Below are 18,027 nucleotides of genomic sequence, written 5' to 3' on the forward strand. Positions count from 1 at the left end.
ACTGGGACCTCCTTCTGCCCTATCTCTTGTTCGCAGTGCGAGAGGTACCCCAGGCCTCTACTGGGTTCTCGCCCTTAAAACTGCTATATGGCAGACACCCTCGCGGTCTCTTGGACGTGGCCAAAGAGGCGTGGGAACAAGAACCCACTCCACATAAAAGTGTCATTGAGTACGCTACCTAGATGAAAGATCGGATAGAGACAGTGTTGCCTCTTGTTAGGGAGCATATGGAGGCAGCTCAGCGAGCCCAGAGTCGGGTATATAATCGGCAGGCTCGGGTCTGGATCTTTGACCCGGGTGATCAGGTTTTGGTTCTGGTGCCGACCGTGGACAATAAGTTCCTGGATAGGTGGCAGGGGCCCTACGAGGTACTCGAGAAAATTGGAGATGTAAATTACAAGGTGCACCAGCCAGGGCGGCAAAAGCCAGGGCAGTTTTACCATGTGAATTTACTCAAACCTTGGAAAGATAGGGAAACCTGTACAGAAGACAGCCCGCAGCCGGGTTTTCTAGGAGAAGAGGTACCGGCCCCTCTGTCTGATGCAAGAGAGGCGGATGCCACAGTAAAAATTGCTGACAGTCTCTCCTCTAAACAGACTCAGGAGGCCAGTGAGTTCACTAGTCGGAACACGGATGTGTCTTCGGACCTCCCTGCAAGCACTTCCATAATCCAGCATTACATTGTCACTGAGCCTCAGGCAAAAGTCAGATTAAAACCATACCGGGTACCCGAGGCTGGGCGACAGGGCATATCAGAGGAGGTGCAGCTAATGTTGCAGCTAGACGTCACTGAGGAGTCAAAAAGTGAGTGGGCCAGTCCTATAGTATTCCAAATCCAAATTCGATGTGTATCCCATGCCCCAGGTGGATGAGCTCTTAGAGAGGTTAGGACAAGCTCAGTATTTTTCTGTTTTGGACCTCACAAAAGGGTACTGGCAGGTGCCCTTAACAGAGGCTGCCAAAGAGAAAACTGCCTTCATCAAGCCTGAGGGGCTGTATCAATATAAGGTCTTACCCTTTGGTCTGCATGGCACCCCCGCCACTTTTCTGCGACTAATGGACATCATGCTTCGTCCACATCGTCAGTACACTTCAGCTTACCTGGACGATATTGTCATCCACAGTACCGACTGGGAAAGTTACCTACCCAAAGTGAAGGCTGTAGTGGACTCCTTTCGGAAAGCTGGCCTAAGGCTACATGCACACGACAGTGAAAAAAACTTCAGTTAAAAACAGACATTTTTAATGGACGTTTACTTCACTGATGCCTTTCTGAGAAACGGATGTTAAAAATGGACCCATTCAATTGTATGGGGGCAGTCTGTCAGTGAAAAACTGACAAGATAGAACATTTTTTTTACGTCTGTTTTTCACTGACAGTCAAAAAAATTGCCCTGTGAATAACCCCATAGACTACCATTGGTCTTAAAGCAGACTTGTGATGGCCGTTGAAAAAATTTACATCACTTTTTTACTGTAGTGTGAATTTAGCCTAACCGCTAACACAAAAAAATGTCCGATAGGGTTAGAAGAGGCTAAGTACCTGGGGTATGTCATTGGGCGCGGAGTCATCAAACCCCAAGTGAACAAAATAGAGGCGATATGGAATTGGCCCTGACCTGTCGCCACTAGGCAAATAAATAAAGTCCTTCCTGGGAATGGTGGGATATTACATGAAGTTTGTTCCCCACTTTGCTACTCTAGCCGCACCTTGACAGGACTTTTGAAGGGACACAAGTCAATGATGGTTCGCTGGGATGATTGAAGTCGGCCCTGTGCGGGTCCCCTGTTTTGGTGACGCCCTACTTCAAAAGGGAGTTTATAGTACAGACCGATGCCTCCGAAGTAGTCCTCAGTGCTGTACTGTCTGCTGGGCTGATTTACAGCCAGGTGAGGTCAAATACCAGAACAGATTTTAAGTGCCGGTCCGGGTTTTGGCAGCACCTGCCTGTCCTTAAATAAGCAGCTGGGCTCAGAAACCGTGTCTCTGTGTTGGGATCTGGGAGCCTTGTGTCTGGATGAAGGCTTGCTACCTGTTTGGCGTGAAAACAGGTTGGTGCTGCTATAAGCAAGCAAGGACTCTTTATAGCAGAACACCGCAAGGTGACTTTTTGTTTTTATTATGACTGCTTGTTTTGTCACTTGCCTAAAGTGTGAATAAAACACTGAACTTTTTGATCCCAAAAACTTGTTGTTGCCTCTATACTGCATCCGCTAATCCTGTCTACCAGAGCGAAACCCCACACCTCCCACACTCCAAAGACGTACTGATAGTAGGGAACTTAGATTGTGAGCCCCATTGGGGACAGTTCAATGCTACTGTCTGTAAAGAGCTGCGAAATATAGTAGCGCTATATAAGTGCATAAAATAAATAAAATACTGTGTAGCCTTCAGAAAACCAACCACGTGATCGGTAGAGATGTCGCGAACATAAAATTTCACATTGACAGACCAAACTCCCCTTTTAATGCACCGCAAACAGTCTATTTGCCCAACCGCAAACTCCTCATTTGCACAAGGTTGGATACCAAGCTAGCCATGTCCCGTTGATGTCATTAAAGGCTTCTTCCTCCACCCAGCCACGTACAACACCAAGGGTCCCCGAAAGGTGAATTGAATAGATTTTTCAAACGGGGAGATGGTTAAAAAACGCTGGCTCCCTCCCCTTTGTTTGAATCCACGGTCACTGCGTCTGCGCCGTGCAATTTACTGTCACACCCGATATGAGTGGTATTTTCTGTAGTTCTATTCTCATCAGTTTAATCCCTGTTACATCCCCAATCTGGGGTCCATTTATTGAATTGATTTTTCGAACGGGGAGATGGTTAAAAAAAATGCTGGCTCCCTCCCCTTTGTTTGAATCCACGGTCACTGTGTCTGCACCGTGCAATTTACTGTCACACCCGATATGAGTGGTATTTTCTGTAGTTCTATTCTCATCAGTTTAATCCCTGTTACGTCCCCAATCTGGGGTCCATTTATTGAATTTATTTTTCGAACGGGGAGATGGTTAAAAAAACGCTGGCTCCCTCCCCTTTGTTTGAATCCACGGTCACTGCATCTGCGCCGTGCAATTTACTGTCACACCCGATATAAGTGGTATTTTCTGTAGTACTATTCTCATCAGTTTAATCCCTGTTACGTCCCCAATCTGGGGTCCATTTATTGAATTGATTTTTCGAATGGGGAGATGGTTAAAAAAAACGCTTGCTCCCTCCCCTTTGTTTCAATCCACGGTCACTGCGTCTGCGCCGTTCAATTTACTGTCACACCCGATATGAGTGGTATTTTCTGTAGTTCTCTTCTCATCAGTTAAATCCCTGTTACGTCCCATATCAGGGTTTGCATTTTGTGAAAAAAAATTAGGCCGGATACCTTCGACTGCCTTCACAGTGACAGACCAAACTCTGATACACCAAACTGAATTGATTTTAGGAACCGGGAGATGGAAAAAGCAGCTTGGTCGGTCCTCTTACTCCCAAGTTGGGGCACTGCGCGTGCACGGAGCAATGTGCTGTGACACCCTATATGAGTGGTGTCTTAACTAGTACTATTCCTATCAGTTTAATCCCTGTTACGTCCCCTATCTGGGGACGTGTGTCGAATTGATTAACCATTGTCAAATTAACGAACCATTACGACATCCTGAAATAATTTAGTTCTGGGCTCTGTACTTGCTTTGTATTGGAATTTATGGGGATTTTTTAAATTGTCTGCATTATTTCTAATAAACTATTAAGAGACTTTATTATGATTTTTTATTTTATGTATTAAAAACCCATACAAAAAGAAAATTAATGTGTTTTTCTATGAAAAATTATCCAGCCGATCGCTTTTAGTCTGATCATAATGAAGCAACGGCCTTATCATCTGGGGTGTGGCAACATTGCCAACACACTCATAGAGGTTATGATTCATTGTGATACGCAAGCCCCTTCACCACAACAAGGGACCGATCACAAAGGGGAATTGACACATGTATGTGCCTTTTTTTTTGTTTTGTTTTTGCAGCCACAGTGCATCACCAGAGGCCAGAAAAATTAGGCATGTACACATGCCTGAAAACTAGGTATTGTTGCAGCCGCTGCTTTAGCGCCTTAGTTGGTGGCAGAGAATTCACGAAAGTCACCCGGTATGCAGACATTAAATACAGCAGCGAGGGGACCATTTTGAGGCCAAGGCATGTCATCAGGCCTTTTGTTAGTCAAACGTATCCCCCACTGTCAGTCCGTTCGGGATCCATGCCTCATTCATCTTAATGAAGGTGAGGTAATCAACACTTTTTTGACCGAGGCGACTTCTTTTGTCAGTGACAATGCCTCCTGCTGCACTGAAGGTCCTTTCTGACAGGACACTTGAAGCGGGGCAGGCCAGAAGTTCTATTGCAAACTGGGATAGCTCAGGCCACAGGTCAAGCCTGCACACCCAGTAGTCAAGGGGTTCATCGCTCCTCAGAGTGTCGATATCTGCAGTTAAGGCGAGGTAGTCTGCTACCTGTCGGTCGAGTCGTTCTTTAGGGCTGGATCCCGAAGGGCTGTGGCGATGTGTAGGACTGAAAAAGCTCTGCATGTCCTCCATCAACAACACATCTGTAAAGCGTCCTGTCCTTGCCGCCGTGGTCGTGGTAGGAGGAGGATTACGTTCACCTCTTCCCCAGTTAGATTCCCGTTGTGCTGTGACATCCCCCTTAAAAGCTGTGTAAAGCATATTTTTTTGTTTGGTTTTGAACTGCTGCATCCTTTCTGACTTTCAGTAATTTGGTAACATTTCCGCCACTTTCTGCTTATACCGGGGGTCTAGTAGCATGGCCACCCAGTATAGGTCGTTCTCCTTCATCCTTTTTATACAAGGGTTCCTCAACAGACATGATAGCATGAAAGACCCCATTTGCACAAGGTTGGATGCCGAGCTACTCATTTCCCGTTCCTCGTCCTCACTGATGTAATTGACGGTCTGTTCTTCCCCCCAGCCACGTACAACACCACGGGTCCCAGATAGGTGACAACAACGAGCACCCTGGGATGCCTGCTGTGGTTGGTCTTCGTCCTCCTCAAAGCCACATTCCTCCTCTGACTCTTCTTCCTCATACTCCTCTTTTGCACGTTGCCGCAGGTCCGGCAAGCGATGATGACAAGGCTGTTTCTGGTGGTGATGGTGACCACAACTCTTCCTCTTCCTCTTTACGCTGATCTACAGCCTGATCCAGCACTCTTCGCAGGGCACGCTCCAGGAAGAAAACAAATGGGATGAGGTCGTTGATGGTGCCTTCGGTGCGACTGACTAGGTTTGTGACCTCCTCAAAAGGACGCATGAGCCTACAGGCATTGCGCATGAGCGTCCAGTAACGTGTCAAAAAAATTCCCAGCTCCGCAGAGGCTGTCCTAGCACCCCAGTCATACAAATACTCGTTGACGGCTTTTTCTTGTTGGAGCAGGCGGTCGAACATTAGGAGTGTTGAATTCCAAGGTGTCGGGCTGTCGCAAATCAAGCGCCTGACTGGCATGTTGTTTCGGTGCTGAATGTCTGAAAAGTGCGCCATGGCCGTGTAGGAACGCCTGAAATGGCCACACACCTTCCTGGCCTGCTTGAGGACGTCCTGTAAGCCTGGGTACTTAGACACAAAGCGTTGTACGATGAGATTCAACACATGTGCCATGCACGGCACATGTGACAACTTGCCAAAATTCAATGCCGCCAACAAATTGCTTCCATTGTCACACACCACTTTGCCGATCTCCAGTTGGTGCGGGGTCAGCCACTGATCCACCTGTGCGTTCAGGGCGGACAGGAGTGCTGGTCCAATGTGGCTCTCTGCTTTCAGGCAAGTCAACCCCAAGACAGCGTGACACTGTCGTATTCGGAATGTGGAATAGCCCCTGGGGAGCTGGGGGGATTCAGTTGATGTGCAGCCAGACGCCGCTGCAGAAGAGGACTCAGCCGAGTAGGTTATCGAAGAGGATGGAGTAGAGGAGGTGGCAGTAGGCCTGCTTTGCAACCGTCAGCAGGTTGACCCAATGCGCAGTGTAGGTGATATACCTGCCCTGACCGTGCTTTGCAAACCAGATATCAGTGGCCAGATGGACCCTTGCCCCAACACTGTATGCCAGAGATGTCATGACTTCCTGTTCAATCACTGAGTAGAGGTTTGGGATTGCCTTTTTTTAAAAAAAAAATTCATCCGGGTACTTTCCGCTGTGGTGTCCCAATAGCGACAAATTTTTTGAAGGCCTCAGACTCCACCAGCTGGTATGGTAAAAGTTGGCGGGCTAAGAGTTCCGTCAAGCCAGCTGGTCTTGTGGTTAGCTGCTTTGCCTCTGAAGCAGAAGGTCGTGGGTTTGAATCCCAGCTGAAACTTTTCTAAAATACAAGCACTGACTCCATATAAGGACATACAAGGCGGGACACAGGAAGAGGCTGCATCGCATCGCTGACATGGAGGTAAGTAGAAGTGTTTATTATTTTTTTTTTTATACCCGACTGTTACTGCCATGGGAAAGCGGGAGGCACCTGATACTGGCACCTACACTGTGCTCCACAATATACAGTATACCTCTACACTGTACCCCACAATATACAGTATACCGCTACACTGTGCCAAAGGAGTGGGGTTTACACAGGAGGAGGGAGGTGCGAAGCGCGCTGAGGGGGGCCCTTACAAATATTTGCTGTGGGGCCCAGTCACTTCTAGTTACGCCCCTGCCAGTGCCGCCATTTTTCTTCCATATACACATATATATATATATATATATATACAGACGTGGACAAAATTGTTGGTACCCTTTGGTCAATGAAAGAAAAAGTCACAATGGTCACAGAAATAACTTTAATCTGACAAAAGTAATAATAAATTAAAATTCTATAAATGTTAACCAATGAAAGTCAGACATTGTTTTTCAACCATGCTTCAACAGAATTATGTAAAAAAATAAACTCATGAAACAGGCATGGACAAAAATGATGGTACCCCTAGAAAACACAGAACATAATGTGACCAAAGGGACATGTTAATTCAAGGTGTGTCCACTAATTAGCATCACAGGTGTCTACAACCTTGTAATCAGCCATTGGGCCTATATATATGGCTCCAGGTAATCACTGTGTTGTTTGGTGATATGGTGTGTACCACACTCGACATGGACCTGAGGAAGCAAAGGAAAGAGCTGTCTCAAGAGATCAGAAAGAAAATTATAGACAAGCATGTTAAAGGTAAAGGCTATAAGACCATCTCCAAGCAACTAGATGTTCCTGTGAGTACAGTTGCACATATTATTCATAAGTTTAAGATCCATGGGACTGTAGCCAACCTCCCTGGACGTGGCCGCAGGAGGAAAATTGATGACAAATCTAAGAGACGGATAATCCGAATGGTAACAAAAGAGCCTAGAAAGACTTCTAAAGAGATTCAAGGTGAACTTCATGCTCAAGGAACATCAGTGTCAGATCGCACCATCCGTCGTTGTTTGAGCCAAAGTGGACTACATGGGAGACGACCAAGGAGGACACCATTGTTGAAAACGAATCATAAAAAAGCAAGACTGGAATATGCCAAACTACATGTTGACAAGCCACAAAGCTTCTGGGAGAATGTCCTGTGGACAGATGAGACAAAAATCGAAGTTTTTGCCAAGGCACATCAGCTGTATGTTCACAGACGAAAAAATGAAGCATATCAAGAAAAGAACACTGTCCCTACTGTGAAACATGGAGGAGGCTCTGTTATGTTCTGGGGCTGCTTTGCTGCGTCTGGCACAGGGTGTCTTGAATCTGTGCAGGGTACAATGAAATCTCAAGACTATCAAGGAATTCTAGAGAGAAATGTACTAGCCAGTGTCAGAAAGCTTGGTCTCAGTCGCAGGTCATGGGTCTTGCAACAGGACAATGACCCAAAACACACCGCTAAAAACACCCAAGAATGGCTAAGAGGAAAAAATTGGACTATTCTAAAGTGGCCTTCTATGAGCCCTGACCTCAATCCTATTGAGCATCTTTGGAAGGAGCTGAAACATGCAGTCTGGAAAAGGCACCCTTCAAACCGGACACAACTGGAGCAGTTTGCTCATGAGGAGTGGGCCAAAATACCTGCTGAGAGGTGCAGATGTCTCATTGACAGTTACAGGAAGCGTTTGATTGCAGTGATTGCCTCAAAAGGTTGCGCAACAAAATATTAAGTTAGGGGTACCATCATTTTTGTCCATGCCTGTTTCATGAGTTTATTTTTTTACATAATTCTGTTGAAGCATGGTTGAAAAACAATGTCTGACTTTCATTGGTTAACATTTATAGAATTTTAATTTATTATTACTTTTGTCAGATTAAAGTTATTTCTGTGACCATTGTGACTTTTTCTTTCATTGACCAAAGGGTACCAACAATTTTGTCCACGTCTGTATATATATATTAAAAAGCAGACTGATGTACCAGCCCTAAAAGGGCTTTTTGGGGTGCTGTCAGGACGCTGTCCTTACAGCAGATGAGTCTGTGGACACAGAAGTTCAGAACACTGCCCTAGCTAACACTTTCCCTATTAGATCAGCAGCACTGTCCCTCCTCTCACTAAGAAAGCAGCTTCAGAATGAATCTAAAATGGATGCTGTCCAGGAGGTGGAAGGCTCTGGGAGGGAGGGTCTGCTGCTGATTAGCTGGAATGTGTCTGCTGACTGTGAGGTACAGGGTCAAAGTTTGCTCAATGATGATGTATAGGGGGCGGACCGAACATTGCATATGTTTGCCAGCCGTGGCGAACGCGAACAAGCTATGTTCGCCGGCGAATAGTTCGGGACATCACTAGTGGTCGGGGCATATTATATTCTGAGGGCACTGCAGGGGTTGGGTTTAAAAAAAAAAAGACAATGAAGTTCATCCATTTTTAATGGATGTTAAAACCAGAAAATGGATGCACACACTGATGCAAAATGGCCATGAAAAACAGATATTTTATCCATTTTTAACCTGTTGGGGACACATGACGTACCGGTACGTCATGATGCCCTGGTACTTAAGGACACATGATGTACTGGTACGTCATGTATATTTACGATCACCTCCGCGCTGCACGCGGTGATCGGAACAGGGTGCCTGCTAAAACCATTCAGCAGGCACTCTGCCACAATGCCGAGGGGGGTCCTGTGACCCACCCGTATCGGTGATTGCTGCAAACTGGTCCATTCAGAACTGCAGTTTGCACCGTTTACCGGCGGGGTTCGGCAGTGCCATTGGGTCCCCATGCTGCTGTGACGGGACCCGATGGCATGGAAGGCAGCGCGATGCCTTCCTTAGGCATCGGGGCTGTCTTCTGGTGATGAGCCTGTGAGATCCAGCCCCCTGGATCTCACAGGCAGGAAGCTGTATCAGTAATACACACTATTACTCATACAGCCAATGCATTCCAATACAGAAGTAATGGAATGCATTGTAAAGAGGATCAGACCCCCAAAAGTTGAAGTCCCAAAGTGGGACAAAAAAAAGTGAAAGAGAAGTTGAAAAAATAAAGTTTTCCCTCCAAAAATTAAAAGTTTCAAGTAAAAGGAAAAAAACATAATTTTCCCCAAATAAAGTAAAACAACAAAATTAGTGATAAATTGGGGGGAACAAAAAAGTAGACACATTAGGTATCGCCGCGTCCGTATCGACCGGCTCTATAAACATATTACATGACCTAACCCCTCAGATGAACACTGTAAAAAAAAAAAAAACTGTGCTAAATAAACCATTTTTATTCACCTTACATCACTAAAAGTACAATAGCAAGCGGTCAAAAAGGCATATACCCACCAAAATAGTACCAATCTAGCCGTTACCTCATCCCACAAAAAATTAGCCCCTACCTAAGACAATCGCCCAAAAAATAAAAAAACTATGGCTCAGAATATGAAGACACTAAAACATCATTTTTTTTGTTTTAAAAAAGCTGTTATTGTGTAAAAGTAAATTGAAAAAAGTATACATATTAGGTATCGCCGCGTCCGTAATAACCTGCTCTATAAAAATATCACATGACCTAACCCCTCAGGTGAATACCGTAAAAAAAATTAAATAAAAACTGTAAAAGAAGCACCTGTAAAAGAAGCTAAATAAACCATTTTTTTCACCTTACATCACAAAAAGTGTAATAGCAAGCGATCAAAAAGTCATACGCACACCAAAATAGTGCCAATCAAACCGTCATCTCATCCCCTACACAAGACAGTCGCTTAAAAAATTAATAAAACTATGGCTTTCAGAATGTGGAGACACTAAAGAATTGTTATGTAAAACTGAAACAAACAACCAAAAAAAGTGGTATTTGGTATTGTCGCGTCCGTAACAACCTGCTCTATAAAAATACCACATCATATAACCTGTCAGATGAGAGTTGTAAATAACAAAAAATAAAAACGGCTCCAAAACAGCTATTTCTTGTTACCTTGCCTCACAAAAAGTGTAATATAGAACAACCAAAAATCATTTGTACCGTAAAATAGGACCAACAAAACTGCCACCCTATCCCGTAGTTTCTAAAATGGGGTAACTTTTTGGGAGTTTCTACTCTAGGGGTGCATCAGGGGGCTTAAAATGGGACATGGTGTCAAAAAACTAGTCTAGCAACATCTGCCTTCCAAAAACCTGTCACGGATGATGTCGCAGATAGCTGGAACTTATGAATAAACGTCCGACTGGGTTGATCCCAAACTAAGGAGCATATAGGTGAGCCCTATAAAACCCTAAGGCCTTTTTCACACGGGCGTTGCGGGAAAATGTGCGGGTGCGTTACGGGAACACCCGCGATTTTTCTGCACGAGTGCAAAACATTGTAATGCGTTTTGCACTCGCGTGAAAAAAATTGCGCATGTTTGGTACCCAAACCCAAACTTCTTCACAGAAGTTCGGCCTTGGGATCGGTGTTCTGTAGATTGTATTATTTTCCCTTATAACATGGTTGTAAGGGAAAATAATAGCATTCTGGATACAGAATGCATAGTCAAATAGCGCTGGAGGGGTAAAAAATAAAAAATAAATGTATTTAACTCACCTTAGTCCACTTGTTCGCGTAGCCCAGCATCTCCTTCTGTCTCCTTTGCTGAACAGGACCTGGGGGGGCATTAATTACATGAACAGGACCTGTGATGACATCACTCCGGTCATCACATTGTCCGTCACATGATCTTTTACCATGGTGATGGAAAATTTGATGACCGGAGTGACGTCATCACAGGTCCTGTTCATGTAATTAATGCTCACCCCAGGTCCTGTTTAGCAAAGGAGACAGAAGGAGATGCCGGGCTACGTGAACAAGTGGACTAAGGTGAGTTAAATAACTTTTTATTTTTTTTTAACCCCTCCAGCGCTATTTGACTATGCAGTCTGTATTCAGAATGCTATTATTTTCCCTTATAACCATGTTATAAGGGAAAATAATAATGATCGGGTCTCCATCCCGATCGTCTCCTAGCAACCGTGCGTGAAAATCGTACCGCATCCGCACTTGCTTGCAATTTTCACGCAACCCCTTTCATTTCTATGGGGCCTGCGTTACGTAAAAAAAACGCACAAAATAGAGCATGCTGCGATTTTCACGCAACGCATAAATGATGCTTGAAGATCACCGCTCATGTGAACAGTCCCATAGAAATTAATTGGTCGGTATTCAGTGCGGGTGCAATGCGTTCAACTCACGCATCACATCCATGCGGAATACTCGCCCGTGTGAAAGGGGCCTAAGAGCTCTCCCTGACTGCTATGCCCATGCAAGGGTCTCAATGGTAGACAATTGCATGCCCACGTACCTAAGACTGTGTGACACCTGAAAACCCTATAATAGTAAGGGGACACGACCACCGGCTCCCTGCACTTAATACGGACGGAGTCAGGGTCACCTAGAATCAAGCCAGCAAGGAAACACAATACATGAAAAGACTTATCTGAGCAAACAGCAGCAGCAGCCTCCAGCAGTAAACACTTCACCCAGGAAGTAGTATAAATCGCAAAGTGAGGCAGTATGGGAGGGAATATAAAGGGAGACGATTAGTCTAAATAGGTGACACCGGGGAGAAGGAAAGGAGATGACAAAGTGAAACGAAAACAAAGAACGTCATGCAAGAGGTAGAGAAGGACGTCTGCCAGACCTTCTCACAGAACTGGCGTTGACAAAACAGCGGTCAAAATGCGGTCACTTTTTTGGAGTTTATACTCTAGGGGTGCATCATGGGGCTTCAAATGGGACATGGTGTCAAAAAACCAGTCCAGCAAAATCTGCTTTCCAAAAACCGTATGGCATTCCTTTCCTTCTGCGCCCTGCTGTGTGCCCATACAGCAGTTTATGACCACATATGGGGTGTTTTCAGTAAACTACAGAATCAGGGCCATAAATATTGAGTTTTGTTTGGCTGTTAACCCTTGCTTTGTAACTGGAAAATAGGGATAAGCGAACCCGAACTGTATAGTTCGGGTTCGTACCGAATTTTGGGGTGTCCGTGACACGGACCCGAACCCGGACATTTTCGTAAAAGTCCGGGTTCGGGTTCAGTGTTCGTCGCTTTCTTGGCGCTTTTTGAAAGGCTGCAAAGCAGCCAATCAACAAGCGTCATACTACTTGCCCCAAGAGGCCGTCACAGCCATGCCTACTATTGGCATGGCTGTGATTGGCCAGTGCAGCATGTGACCCAGCCTCTATTTAAGCTGGAGTCACATAGCGCCGCCCGTCACTCTGCTCTGATCAGCATAGGCAGAGGTTGCAGCTGCGACGTTAGGGCGAGATTAGGCAGTGATTAACTCCTCCAAAAGACTTCATTCAGAGATCGATCTGCAGCTGTGGATGATTGAACTGCTGCTATTGAATTGCTCACTGTTTTTAGGCTGCCCAGAACATTTTTCAGTCACTTTTTTCTGGGGTGATCTGCGGCCATTTTGTGTCTTGTGGTGCGCCAGCACAAGCTGCCACCAAGTGCATTTAACCCTCAATGGTGTGGTTGTTTTTTGGCTAAATCCTACATCAGGGTCAAGCTGTCACACCAAGTGCATTTAACCAGCAATAGTGTGGTTATTTTTTAGCCATATACTACATCAGGGGCAAGCTGAGCCTGTCACCAAGTGCATTTAACCCTCAATGGTGTGGTTGTTTTTTGGCTAAATCCTACATCAGGGTCAAGCTGTCACACCAAGTGCATTTAACCATCAATAGTCTAGTTATTTTTTGGCCATATACTACATCAGGGGCAAGCTGTCACCAAGTGCATTTAACCCTCAATGGTGTGGTTGTTTTTTGGCTAAATCCTACATCAGGGTCAAGCTGTCACACCAAGTGCATTTAACCATCAATAGTCTGGTTATTTTTTGGCCATATACTACATCAGGGGCAAGCTGTCACCAAGTGCATTTAACCCTCAATGGTGTGGTTGTTTTTTGGCTAAATCCTACATCAGGGTCAAGCTGTCACACCAAGTGCATTTAACCATCAATAGTCTGGTTATTTTTTGGCCATATACTACATCAGGGGCAAGCTGTCACCAAGTGCATTTAACCCTCAATGGTGTGGTTGTTTTTTGGCTAAATCCTACATCAGGGTCAAGCTGTCACACCAAGTGCATTTAACCATCAATAGTCTGGTTATTTTTTGGCCATATACTACATCAGGGGCAAGCTATCACCAAGTGCATTTAACCCTCAATGGTGTGGTTGTTTTTTGGCTAAATCCTACATCAGGGTCAAGCTGTCACACCAAGTGCATTTAACCATCAATAGTCTGGTTATTTTTTGGCCATATACTACATCAGGGGCAAGCTGTCACCAAGTGCATTTAACCCTCAATGGTGTGGTTGTTTTTTGGCTAAATCCTACATCAGGGTCAAGCTGTCACACCAAGTGCATTTAGCCATCAATAGTCTGGTTATTTTTTGGCCATATACTACATCAGGGGCAAGCTGAGCCTGTCACCAAGTGCATTTAACCCTCAATAGTGTGGTTGGTCAAGCTGTCACACCAAGTGCATTTAACCATCAATAGTGTGGTTATTTTTTGGCCATATCCCAGTCTAATTCTGTCAGTAAACGTATACCTGTCACCCAGCGCCTAAATAATAAGCCTCAAATTTATATCCAGCTAAATCTGTCGTTACTGCTGTGGCTGGTCAAGTTATTTAGTGTCCGTCAAAGCACAGTTTTTGTTCTGGGTTGAAATACAATTCCCAATTTAGCAATTTCCTAATTTAGTGGTTTCTGCTGTATCAGAGCTATTTTAAATCTATCCCTAAAAGGGTATATAAGATTCAAGGTGCACATAGGGTCATTCTGAATAACTTCACACACACGCTACTGCGCATTTCCAAGTCTAATTCTGTCAGTAAACCTATACCTGTCACCCAGCGCCTAAATAATAGGCCTCAAATTTATATCCAGCTAAATCTGTCGTTACTGCTGTGGCTGGTCAAGTTATTTAGTGTCCGTCAAAGCACAGTTTTTGTTCTGGGTTGAAATACAATTCCCAATTTAGCAATTTCCTAATTTAGTGGTTTCTGCTGTATCAGAGGTATTTTAAATCTATCCCTAAAAGGGTATATAAGATTCAAGGTGCACATAGGGTCATTCTGAATAACTTCACATACACGCTACTGTGCATTTCCAAGTCTAATTCTGTCAGTAAACCTATACCTGTCACCCAGCGCCTAAATACTAGGCCTCAAATTTATATCCAGCTAAATCTGTCGTTACTGCTGTGGCTGGTCAAGTTATTTAGTGTCCGTCAAAGCACAGTTTTTGTTCTGGGTTGAAATACAATTCCCAATTTAGCAATTTCCTAATTTAGTGGTTTCTGCTGTATCAGAGCTATTTTAAATCTATCCCTAAAAGGGTATATAAGATTCAAGGTGCACATAGGGTCATTCTGAATAACTTCACACACACGCTACTGTGCATTTCCAAGTCTAATTCTGTCAGTAAACCTATACCTGTCACCCAGCGCCTAAATAATAGGCCTCAAATGTATATCCAGCTAAATCTGTCGTTACTGCTGTGGCTGGTCAAGTTATTTAGTGTCCGTCAAAGCACAGTTTTTGTTCTGGGTTGAAATACAATTCCCAATTTAGCAATTTCCTAATTTAGTGGTTTCTGCTGTATCAGAGCTATTTTAAATCTATCCCTAAAAGGGTATATAAGATTCAAGGTGCACATAGGGTCATTCTGAATAACTTCACACACACGCTACTGTGCATTTCCAAGTCTAATTCTGTCAGTAAACCTATACCTGTCACCCAGCGCCTAAATACTAGGCCTCAAATTTATATTCAGCTAAATCTGTCGTTACTGCTGTGCCTGTATTAGTGTAATACGGTACCTAAATAGATAGCCAGATAGTGTTAGGTGTCTGTAAAAAAAGGCCTGAATTTGAATTCAATACATTGGGCCAAATAATATTTTTCTTATTGTGAACGGTAACAATGAGGAAAACATCTAGTAAGGGACACGGACACGAACATGGTCGTGGTGGTGTTAGTGGACCCTCTGGTGCTGGGAGAGAACATGGCCATTCTGCCACAGCCACACGTCCTAGTGTACCAACTACCTCAGGTCCCAGTAGCCGCCAGAATTTACAGCGATATTTGGTGGGGCCCAATGCCGTTCTAAGGATGGTAAGGCCTGAGCAGGTACAGGCATTAGTCAATTGGGTGGCCGACAGTGGATCCAGCACGTTCACATTATCTCCCACCCAGTCTTCTGCAGAAAGCGCACAGATGGCGCCTGAAAACCAAGCCCATCAGTCTGTCACATCACCCCCATGCATACCAGGGAAACTGTCATAGCCTCAAGTTATGCAGCAGTCTCTTATGCTGTTTGAAGACTCCGCTGGCAGGGTTTACCAAGAGCATCCACCCAGCCCTTCCCCAGAGGTGGAAGACATAGAATGCACTGACGCACAACCACTTATGTTTCCTGATGATGAGGACATGGGAATACCACCTCAGCATGTCTCTGATGATGACGAAACACAGGTGCCAACTGCTGCGTCTTTCTGCAGTGTGCAGACTGAACAGGAGGTCAGGGATCAAGACTGGGTGGAAGACGATGCAGGGGACGATGAGGTCCTAGACCCCACATGGAATGAAGGTCGTGCCACTGACTTTCACAGTTCGGAGGAAGAGGCAGTGGTGAGACCGAGCCAACAGCGTAGCAAAAGAGGGAGCAGTGGGCAAAAGCAGAACACCCGCCGCCAAGAGACTCCGCCTGCTACTGACCGCCACCATCTGGGACCGAGCACCCCAAAGGCAGCTTCAAGGAGTTCCCTGGCATGGCACTTCTTCAAACAATGTGCTGACGACAAGACCCGAGTGGTTTGCACGCTGTGCCATCAGAGCCTGAAGCGAGGCATTAACGTTCTGAACCTTAGCACAACCTGCATGACCAGGCACCTGCATGCAAAGCATGAACTGCAGTGGAGTAAACACCTTAAAACCAAGGAAGTCACTCAGGCTCCCCCTGCTACCTCTTCTGCTGCTGCCGCCTCGGCCTCTTCTGCTGCTGCCGCCACGGCCTCTTCTGCTGCTGCCGCCTCGGCCTCTTCCTCCGCCTCTGGAGGAACATTGGCACCTGCCGACCCAGCAAACAGGGGATGTACCACCAACACCACCACCTCCGTCACCAAGCATCTCAACCATGTCACACGGCAGCGTTCAGCTCTCCATCTCACAAACATTTGAGAGAAAGCGTAAATTCCCACCTAGCCACCCTCGATCCCTGGCCCTGAATGCCAGCATTTCTAAACTACTGGCCTATGAAATGCTGTCATTTAGGCTGGTGGACACAGACAGCTTCAAACAGCTCATGTCGCTTGCTGTCCCACAGTATGTTGTTCCTAGCCGGCACTACTTCTCCAAGAGAGCCGTGCCTTCCCTGCACAACCAAGTATCCGATAAAATCAAGTGTGCACTGCGCAACGCCATCTGTGGCAAGGTCCACCTAACCACAGATACGTGGACCAGTAAGCACGGCCAGGGACGCTATATCTCCCTAACTGCACACTGGGTAAATGTAGTGGCAGCTGGGCCCCAGGCGGAGAGCTGTTTGGCGCACGTCCTTCCGCCGCCAAGGATCGCAGGGCAACATTCTTTGCCTCCTGTTGCCACCTCCTCCTACTCAGCTTCCTCCTCCTCTTCTTCCACCTGCTCATCCAGTCAGCCACACACCTTCACCACCAACTTCAGCACAGCCCGGGGTAAACGTCAGCAGGCCATTCTGAAACTCATATGTTTGGGGGACAGGCCCCACACCGCACAGGAGTTGTGGCGGGGTATAGAACAACAGACCGACGAGTGGTTACTACCGGTGAGCCTCAAGCCCGGCCTGGTGGTGAGCGATAATGGGCGAAATCTCGTTGCAGCTCTGGGACTAGCCGGTTTGACGCACATCCCTTGCTTGGCGCATGTGCTGAATTTGGTGGTGCAGAAGTTCATTCACAACTACCCCGACATGTCAGAGCTGCTGCATAAAGTGCGGGCCGTCTGTTCGCGCTTCCAGCGTTCACGTCATGCCGCTGCTCGCCTGTCTGCGCTACAGCGTAACTTCGGCCTTCCCGCTCACCGCCTCATATGCAACGTGCCCACCAGGTGGAACTCCACCTTGCACATGCTGGACAGACTGTGCGAGCAGCAGCAGGCCATAGTGGAGTTTCAGCTGCAGCACGCACGGGTCAGTCGCACTACGGAACAGCACCACTTCACCACCAATGACTGGGCCTCCATGCGAGACCTGTGTGCCCTGTTGCGCTGTTTCGAGTACTCAACCAACATGGCCAGTGGCGATGACGCCATTATCAGCGTTACAATACCACTTCTATGTCTCCTTGAGAAAACACTTAGGGCGATGATGGAAGAGGAGGTGGCCCAGGAGGAGGAGGAGGAGGAAGAGGGGTCATTTTTAGCATTTTCAGGCCAATCTCTTCGAAGTGACTCAGAGGGAGGTTTTTTGCAACAGCAGAGGCCAGGTACAAATGTGGCCAGCCAGGGCCCACTACTGGAGGACAAGGAGGACGAGGATGAGGAGGAGGTGGAGGAGGATGAGGAT

This window comes from Bufo gargarizans, chromosome 2, assembly GCF_014858855.1.
Source record: "Bufo gargarizans isolate SCDJY-AF-19 chromosome 2, ASM1485885v1, whole genome shotgun sequence".
Taxonomy (NCBI): Eukaryota; Metazoa; Chordata; class Amphibia; order Anura; family Bufonidae; genus Bufo; species Bufo gargarizans.